The sequence below is a fragment of the Pteropus medius genome, unplaced genomic scaffold, assembly GCF_902729225.1.
Source record: "Pteropus medius unplaced genomic scaffold, Ma_sr-lr_union100, whole genome shotgun sequence".
NCBI lineage: Eukaryota > Metazoa > Chordata > Mammalia > Chiroptera > Pteropodidae > Pteropus > Pteropus medius.
Window position 1 is genome coordinate 14,132,965 of NW_024354503.1, and position 7,306 is coordinate 14,140,270.

General features: G+C 45.6%; 1 long non-coding RNA gene across 2 annotated transcripts; it reads left to right on the forward strand.

Moving 5' to 3' along the window:
- The first annotated feature begins 1,971 nt into the window (after positions 1-1,971).
- On the forward strand, positions 1,972-7,075 carry LOC120596104 (uncharacterized). 2 transcript variants are annotated; one of them, XR_005651083.1, is made up of 4 exons: positions 1,972-2,118; positions 3,452-3,594; positions 3,677-3,739; positions 4,816-7,075. It is a non-coding gene; the product is annotated as an uncharacterized LOC120596104 (long non-coding RNA). The 2 variants fall into 2 exon arrangements; XR_005651084.1 differs by having other exon boundaries at positions 1,972-2,103.
- Positions 7,076-7,306: the final 231 nt, after the last annotated feature.

A 7,306-nucleotide genomic window follows, 5' to 3' on the forward strand; every position in this document is an offset into this window, starting at 1 on the left:
AACTCACATACGCAGCAGTGTGTGAGCCTGGGCTGGAAAGCGGTGGCCACTCACACTGTTATCCCTTTCTTAGCAATAATGTTTAGGTTCAGGAAAGAGTTCCAAGATATATATAATTCCTCATGCTGAGTAAGGGCTCCAGCCCTGACTCCGGTGCTGCTCAGGCTACTGCTCTCTCCAGGAATGTTATTACACCAGCCGTTGGCCGGCGCTATAGATGGGTGACTGTCAATGTCCTCATTATGTGCTCTGTATTTTTCAGGTCATGTAATTCAGCTGTAAAAATTTGCCCCTGGCTGCACCTGGCATAGGAATGGTACAGAGGGGTGTGTTTATTTTTTTTTTTAAGGTGCTGTTAAAAATAAATTTAATAAGAGAAAGAGAGAGGAAGAGAGAGAGCAAGAGACTGAGACTGTGTTTAATTTGAACTACAGAGGAAAAGACATGAACAGAAGTTCTGAGATCTTGGTGCTTTAGGGGTGTGTGTGTGTGTGTGTGTGTGTGTGTGTGTGATGCATACACACACACGCATGTGTCAATGAAGGCGAGTGAATGTACATTTCTCCTGAGTAACTCAAAGCCAGCTTTGTTTATTAAACCGAGATTTTCCAGATCGTTAGGTTGTGATGTGGCTTAGTTTATATTGTGCAATATCCCACTTTAAACACACACAGGTACATAAGTGAAAACCAACTGAGCTACTTCAATTAGCAAGAGTCTGAGCAGCAATTAACTTTAAATGAACATTTTCATGCTTTTTTTTCTTCCCCTTGCTTCCCTTGGCCATGTAATTAATGAGTCTCTTAATGAACTCAATCTCTGCCTGTGAGACTAGAAAATGTTGGCTCTGGAATCCACAGCACACAGACGGAGAAGAATGCAAGGGTCTCCAGGATGAAAGCTTAGGTGGCAGGGCGCCTGTCCTTGTTGGCACTCCCCTCGCCAACAGCCCCCACCCAGCCTGTAGGATGACACGATGTACCATGGGGGACCTTATCGTCTAAACCAAACTCAAAACACGTAACCCAACAGAGTTATGTCCCACTGCTGGCTGAGAGAAGTTGTTCGGGAAATATCATAGATTATTTTCAGTGATTTATGAGAAACGCTGGAATTTCTGAAGCTGACATGTCCTGAGAGGACTGAGATAGTCCCAGTCATGAGAAGGTGGGAGCAGGGAGGGGGTGATGTGGACATACCAGTTATCCCTTTCACCACTTGAGCTATAATGCTAAGGTTTTTGTCTTGTCAGTGTTCCCTGGCCCCCAGGTGTCCATGTTTCACTCAAACATCGTACCACACTGAAATCAAGACTCAAGGCTCCATGGACAACCGGAGAAGGGACAGGGCCAGGGTTAGAAGGGCATTGCCCTAATGTCAGAGAGTCCGCTCCTTCCTCCACTGTCATCAGAAGCTGGGGGTCTAAGGAGGGCTTCTCTGAGCTAACCACATACATCTGCTGGTGTCCACGGCACCATGGAGGACCACCCAGAGCTGAGGAGAGGGTGCCTCTCTGAGGGGACTCTGGGAAGAAGGCCTCCTAGATAGACAGAAGGAGCCTTCCCCACTACACATCTTCCATGTTCTGCCCCTCTCACCTGCCTGGCAGGACCTTCAGGCCCTATGCCCACAACCCCTGCCCTGTGACTCTGCCTTGGACAGCAGGAGTGGGGCCAGGTGGCTTAGTCGAGATAGGGCGCCCTCAAATAGTTTCTGACCAAAATGACACCTGACCAGAGCCGGGACAACTCGCTTTCACTGGCGGTCACCTTAACCCACTCTATTTGACGGCCTGTGGACACTGTTTCCCCTCAGAAATCAGCCCTGCACCGAACTCCCCATTTGGCCTTACTCGGGCGCCACCTGGTGTCCAAGAAGGACACTGCCAGTGGGTTCCAGCCTAAGGAAACTACGCGGGAGGTTTTTGCTTTTGTCTTTGTTTTTCCTGCTCTTCTTTTAGGCCCAGAAAGGCTCTGTGGTGAAAGGTGGGTCTGTCTAGATTCCAGCAGCTGAGCAGGCACAAGCTAACTTGGGACATTCCCTGCTCTCAAGGACATGCTGTGCCCTGGGCCGGTTTTCGCAAGGAGCTCTCAGAGACCCTCAGTCAGTATTTCAGAGGTTTGTTTTGTTTTGTTTTTAATATGTATATATAGAGAGATTGGACATAGATTCCAGTTTAATGGATGGTTAGGTGTCAGACTAGGTTTCTGTCTTATCTCAGCCACTTACTAGCTGTGTGATCTTGGGCAAGTTACTCGAATCTCTCTGAACCTCAGTTTCTTCATCTGTAAAATAAAAACAATACTCACTTTCAGAGGATAATGTGAGATTTAAAATGAAAGAAGTCCTCCCAAGTTCTTGACAACTGCAGGTGTTCAATAAATGTTAGTTCCTTCTTTTCTTAGCGGACATAGGGAGATGTAGATAAAGATGCAGGTAATAATTAAAGTTTAGTGACCCAGCGGAAGTAATATTTGTTCATCGTGATGTGCGTGGGATGGACAGAGCAATTGGGAGTGGAAGGAACTTCTTCATTCTCACTTTCCTCCAAACCCCACCCCCCACCGCCACCCCACGTCTTTGCATGGCTGGAAAGAGGCATCTGAACTGACCACTGCTTTGTGCAGTGACCTTTGCACACCTCCGTTGAAGAGGCTATGGCATACTTCTATTCCCAACTTTACACAAAACCAGTTAACAAGTAATAAGGCAAGTCACTGTTGACTAAGCTTTGTTTGAAAAAGTTCTCCAGGGCCCTGCATGCCCAGCACTGATCAGCCATAATTCTCATCAACATTTACTGAGCACCCATCTAAGGGAGGCCGAGTCAGGTAGTTTATAAATATTGCGTTGTTTACTCTTGTAACAACCATTTGAAATCAGTATCACTGTCCCTATCACATAAATGAGGAAATTGGGACTCAGGGCAATCAAATCGTTTGCCTAAGGTCACACATCTGGGAAGCAGTGAGGTCTATGCAGTTCCAGATCCAGTTTGTCCTCTCCCTGCCTCTCCCAACTGCCCCTCAGAGTTGAGCCGGTCTCTTAGGGGTCTTCTTCTGGAGTGACAGCCTGTTTCTGAGCCAACCAGAAACAACTTTCTCCACCAGCCCCAGCCCCGGCATAAATCACGTCTTGGTTCCTGCCCACGGGTCATTGGTTGGGCTCCCAGCTGTCTTTCACGTCGTTCCTGGAGTGTGGCTATATTAAGAATGTGAACCGTAACATTAACACTTAAAATATCTTTAAAAAAAAAAAAAGGAGGGGGGGGAGAAATACCCCTAAAGAGTCTAATGTCAGGTCCAGCCAAGCGTCATAAATCAATGTCGGTAAATTTATAAACAGTTCATAAATGTAAGTGCTTTTTACAGGGCTGTTTGTTATGGTGTCGAGGCTGAGATGGGGGCAGGGCTGGGTGCAGAGAGGAGCACTCCATCCATCCGTCTTTCAGTCGCAAGCTGCTCACATAGCTCCTGTAGCTCCAACAGCAGAAGGAAGAAGGAAAGGACCAGCTCCAGCCTAAATACTGATGTCCAGGTGGTGGCGGCATGACAGAATCCGGCAGGTGGGTCAGAGAACCAAGCTGGATGACAGGTGAGCTGAGCCCTGAACTTGAACTGAGGATTTGAGGACATTTAAAGCAACGAAAACATCACGACTATGAATTTTTCTCTAGGTTATCCTTTTTACTTTTACAAAGTATTCCGTTCTTGGGAGCTCTGATGCATGCTGGGCAGAGGTGAGTAGCCAAAAGGGAATACTATAAAGCAGAGAACCAAATTCTTCACACATATTTCCTCCTGTACACTCTAATTGCACACCTCCCCCCCACCCACCCACCCACCTACCTTTGTTTGGCCAATTCCAGAACCCTAAACCCAGAGACTGGGTTTAAAGAGAGGCTTTGTCATGACACTGCCTCTACATCTGCAGGATGGCAACTCTGGCTAGAGAGTCTGGATTTTGTAAATGAAAGGGGAGAATGGCTGACCCCGCCCCCTGTCATCTTCTTACCGTGTTGAGAAGGAACAGGGCTTGAGTCCTGAAAGCTCACAGAACAGGCCTCGAAAAGAGCTTCTCAGCTTCTCTCCATCTCTTCATTAAGACTAGGAAACACACAACATCCCCTCCATTATCTTTATTTTTCTCTCCTCCTAAATACCCCTTCACTTACACACACGTTATTCTCTATCAGCCCCAAACCAGGAGACCTTATGCAAATGAACTCTTGCCAGTGGGTCCTTGGGGTGGAGGACAGGATATGCGGTTGCCTCACTCTTCTCCCCAGGAGCTCCAGTTTCCAGAGCTCCAGCACTGGCCCAGCCCAGATACCCCGTGGTATATCTACCTCAACACCTGTTGGCCAGGTGGCTGGTTAGTAAGGGTGGAGTGTGTATGGGTGTTGACCTCTAGTCTCAGCCACCCACTTAACAAGCCCCAGTCTCCTGAGCTGTCAATGATGATCAGCTCAGACCATTTGTGAGGACCTGGAGGGTCAACTAAATCTGGGCCAACTTAGGACTTTGCTATTTTACTTTGCAAACTCAAGACCCATGAATCAATCTCTCTGGAATGGCACCTAATAAAGGTAGGTGCATAGATCTGGTACCTTCTAGAAGCATTTCCTACTCCAACTCTGAGACACATACATTTCTTAGTGTGATTATAATTCTGACACAAAACAGCTCTTCTTTTAGTGAGACTTTTAAAAAGCTTTTATAAAACTTTTTTATAAAAATTGTTCCATTATTCTATAACCTTGACCCTCCGTTTCCGGGAGACTCTGGTCACTGCACAGTCTTCTTTTTTTTTAAGACTTTTCAACTCTTCTTGAGGCTGCTGGGTCTAACAGAACTGCCTCGTGCAGACAGAACTGCCCATGAAAAACCCCTAACCAACTACAACTTTCGAGGCTGGCGCTAAACAGGGATTTCATTTATTTGAAAAGTAGGTATTAAATATGTCAGATATAGGAAGTTAAATGTAATGGGCCCAATTCCACACTCGGTTCCATATGCGTAAATCCCACTGATGGAGAACAGAATGCGGCCGAAGCAGCACAAATGAGGTCCCTGGTCTGCGGGAGGAAATTGCGTTCTTGATGGATCTTAGCTGACACTCTAATGGACATCAAATCGAGACTGTTAAAACTGGAAGGGGCCCCGAAGTTCCTCTTTGGGTTGCATTGTTTTGTTTTGTTTCGTTTTGTTTTTTAAACTTTAGGAGTTGTCATATTCTTGCCTTATTCCCTGCTTTTATTTTCCACTTCTCAGTAAACATTTGCCATTTTTCCTTGGAGCTTTCGTTTCAGTTCAACTGTGCTTGAGCTGAGTTTTCCAAGAGGATGGCTGGGTGCTTGGCCGGGGAACAGGCAAACATTTCGGAGCCTAAGTCTGGGGAGCAGCCAGAAAGCCCTGAGCCACTGAAACTACATATAAAGCCTCACTACGCAAAGGGTTGTTCCTGGACCAGCAGCACCAGCATTCCTGGGAACTTGCTAGAAATGCAGGGTCTCAGGCCCCACTCTCTCCTACTGAATCCAAATCTGCATTTTTAACACGTTCCCAGGTGCTTTATGTGCACATTACAATTTGAGAAGCCCTGGATTAGTGAACAAAAACTGGATGTGACCACTTCTTTGACACAAATTTATCTTAAAAACTGTAAGAATTTGGTTCAGATGTCTGTGATAACTCTGCCGTGGTAACTCACTAGCCCCGTCAATTGTACATTAGAATCACCGAGGGAACTTTCTAAAAATGTGGATATACAGGACCAACCTTCAGCTGGTGTCTGGGAAGAGGCTCAGACACTTGTATTTACTTATCCCAGATCATTCCACTGTGTAGCCATGGCCGGGGGACCCTGGGATAAAATATCGCCACTGTGGATAGACTTCTTTAGAAAGGAGAGTGATGTCACTTTCTGACTCACCCACTATGTGCGTCATGCCTGGCCTCGTGGATAATGCAGAAACGGACATCATTATTGCTCTCCAGAGAGCTTGCAATTCGGTTGAGAAAAAAAGTATATATAGCAAGAGGTGACGCACAGCATGATTTTGAGAAGTACCTGTGTTCTGTGAGGAGAGTTGAGGGGGTGAATCCATAGCAGGAAGGGCTGGGACAGGACCGAACAGGAAGAGCTGGGAAGTTCTAGAGAGAAAAGGCCCTGAGTGATAATCCATGTGACATGTTAGAGCTGGAAGGACTTTAGGAATCATCTAGTTTTTCCACAGAATACCATACAGCAGGATTTTGCAATCTAGGCACCAAAATAATAATTTAGGGTCTGTCTCGTGCATTGCAGGATGTTTAGCCTGGCCTCTACCCACCAGTGGCCTAAGTCTGGGGAGCACACACCCCAAACTGTAACAACTAAATATGTCTCCAGACTTTGCCAGATGTTTCCTGGGAACAAAAGCACCACTGGTTAAAAATCACTGGCATACAACAATTAAAGAAGATGGTGGTAGGCCTGGACACTGACATGGAAGTACACTGAAATGTGTTGTTAAGAATATAAAGTTGCCAGTGACATGAATGTTAGTCCCCAAAAAAGGTGTGTGTATGTGTGTGTGTGTGTGTGTGTGTGCGTGCGCGCGCGCGCGCATGCGCGCGCGTGCATGGGTGTGTGTGTTTATGAGGGTTGTATGCAAACAGTGGAAGTGGTATCTCCTCTCTAATTGGTTAAAGCATGGATGTTGGCATTTGATTACCTGGGCTCCAGTGCCAGCTCTACCACTTCTTACCTGTGTCCTTAATCTCCATGTGCCTCAGTTTCATCTGTAAAATGGGACTAGTGGTGCCTACCTCAGTGTGTTGTTCTGAAGATTAAGTTCGATCACCCAGCAGAGATGAAGCATTTCTGGCAAAGCCTTGCAACATGGCAAGCAGTTCCCAGGTTTGAGCCATAAGTGACATGATTAGCTCTAAAGAAGTGAGTGGAAGGCAGGGGAATAGGGCAGAACACGTTTTGTTCTGTGAAGTTCTGATTGCTTAAAGCCTATATAATGAAACTGTACTTATATATTAATTGTGTAATAAAGCACACGTACAAAAGAAATGTTCCAGGTCAGCTCACCTCATCTTTTTAAATAAACTTTTTTATTTTGAAATAATTTTAGATTTACCAAAATAAAGTTGCAAAATGGTACAGTGTATTTCCTTATACTTCTTACCTAGTTTCAGTTTCCATAGTACAACTAAGAAACACTGGTATGTTAGTATAACTAAACTCCAGACTTCATTTGGATTTCACCAGATTTTTTTTTTTACTAATGTCCTTTTTCTGTTCTAGAATCCTA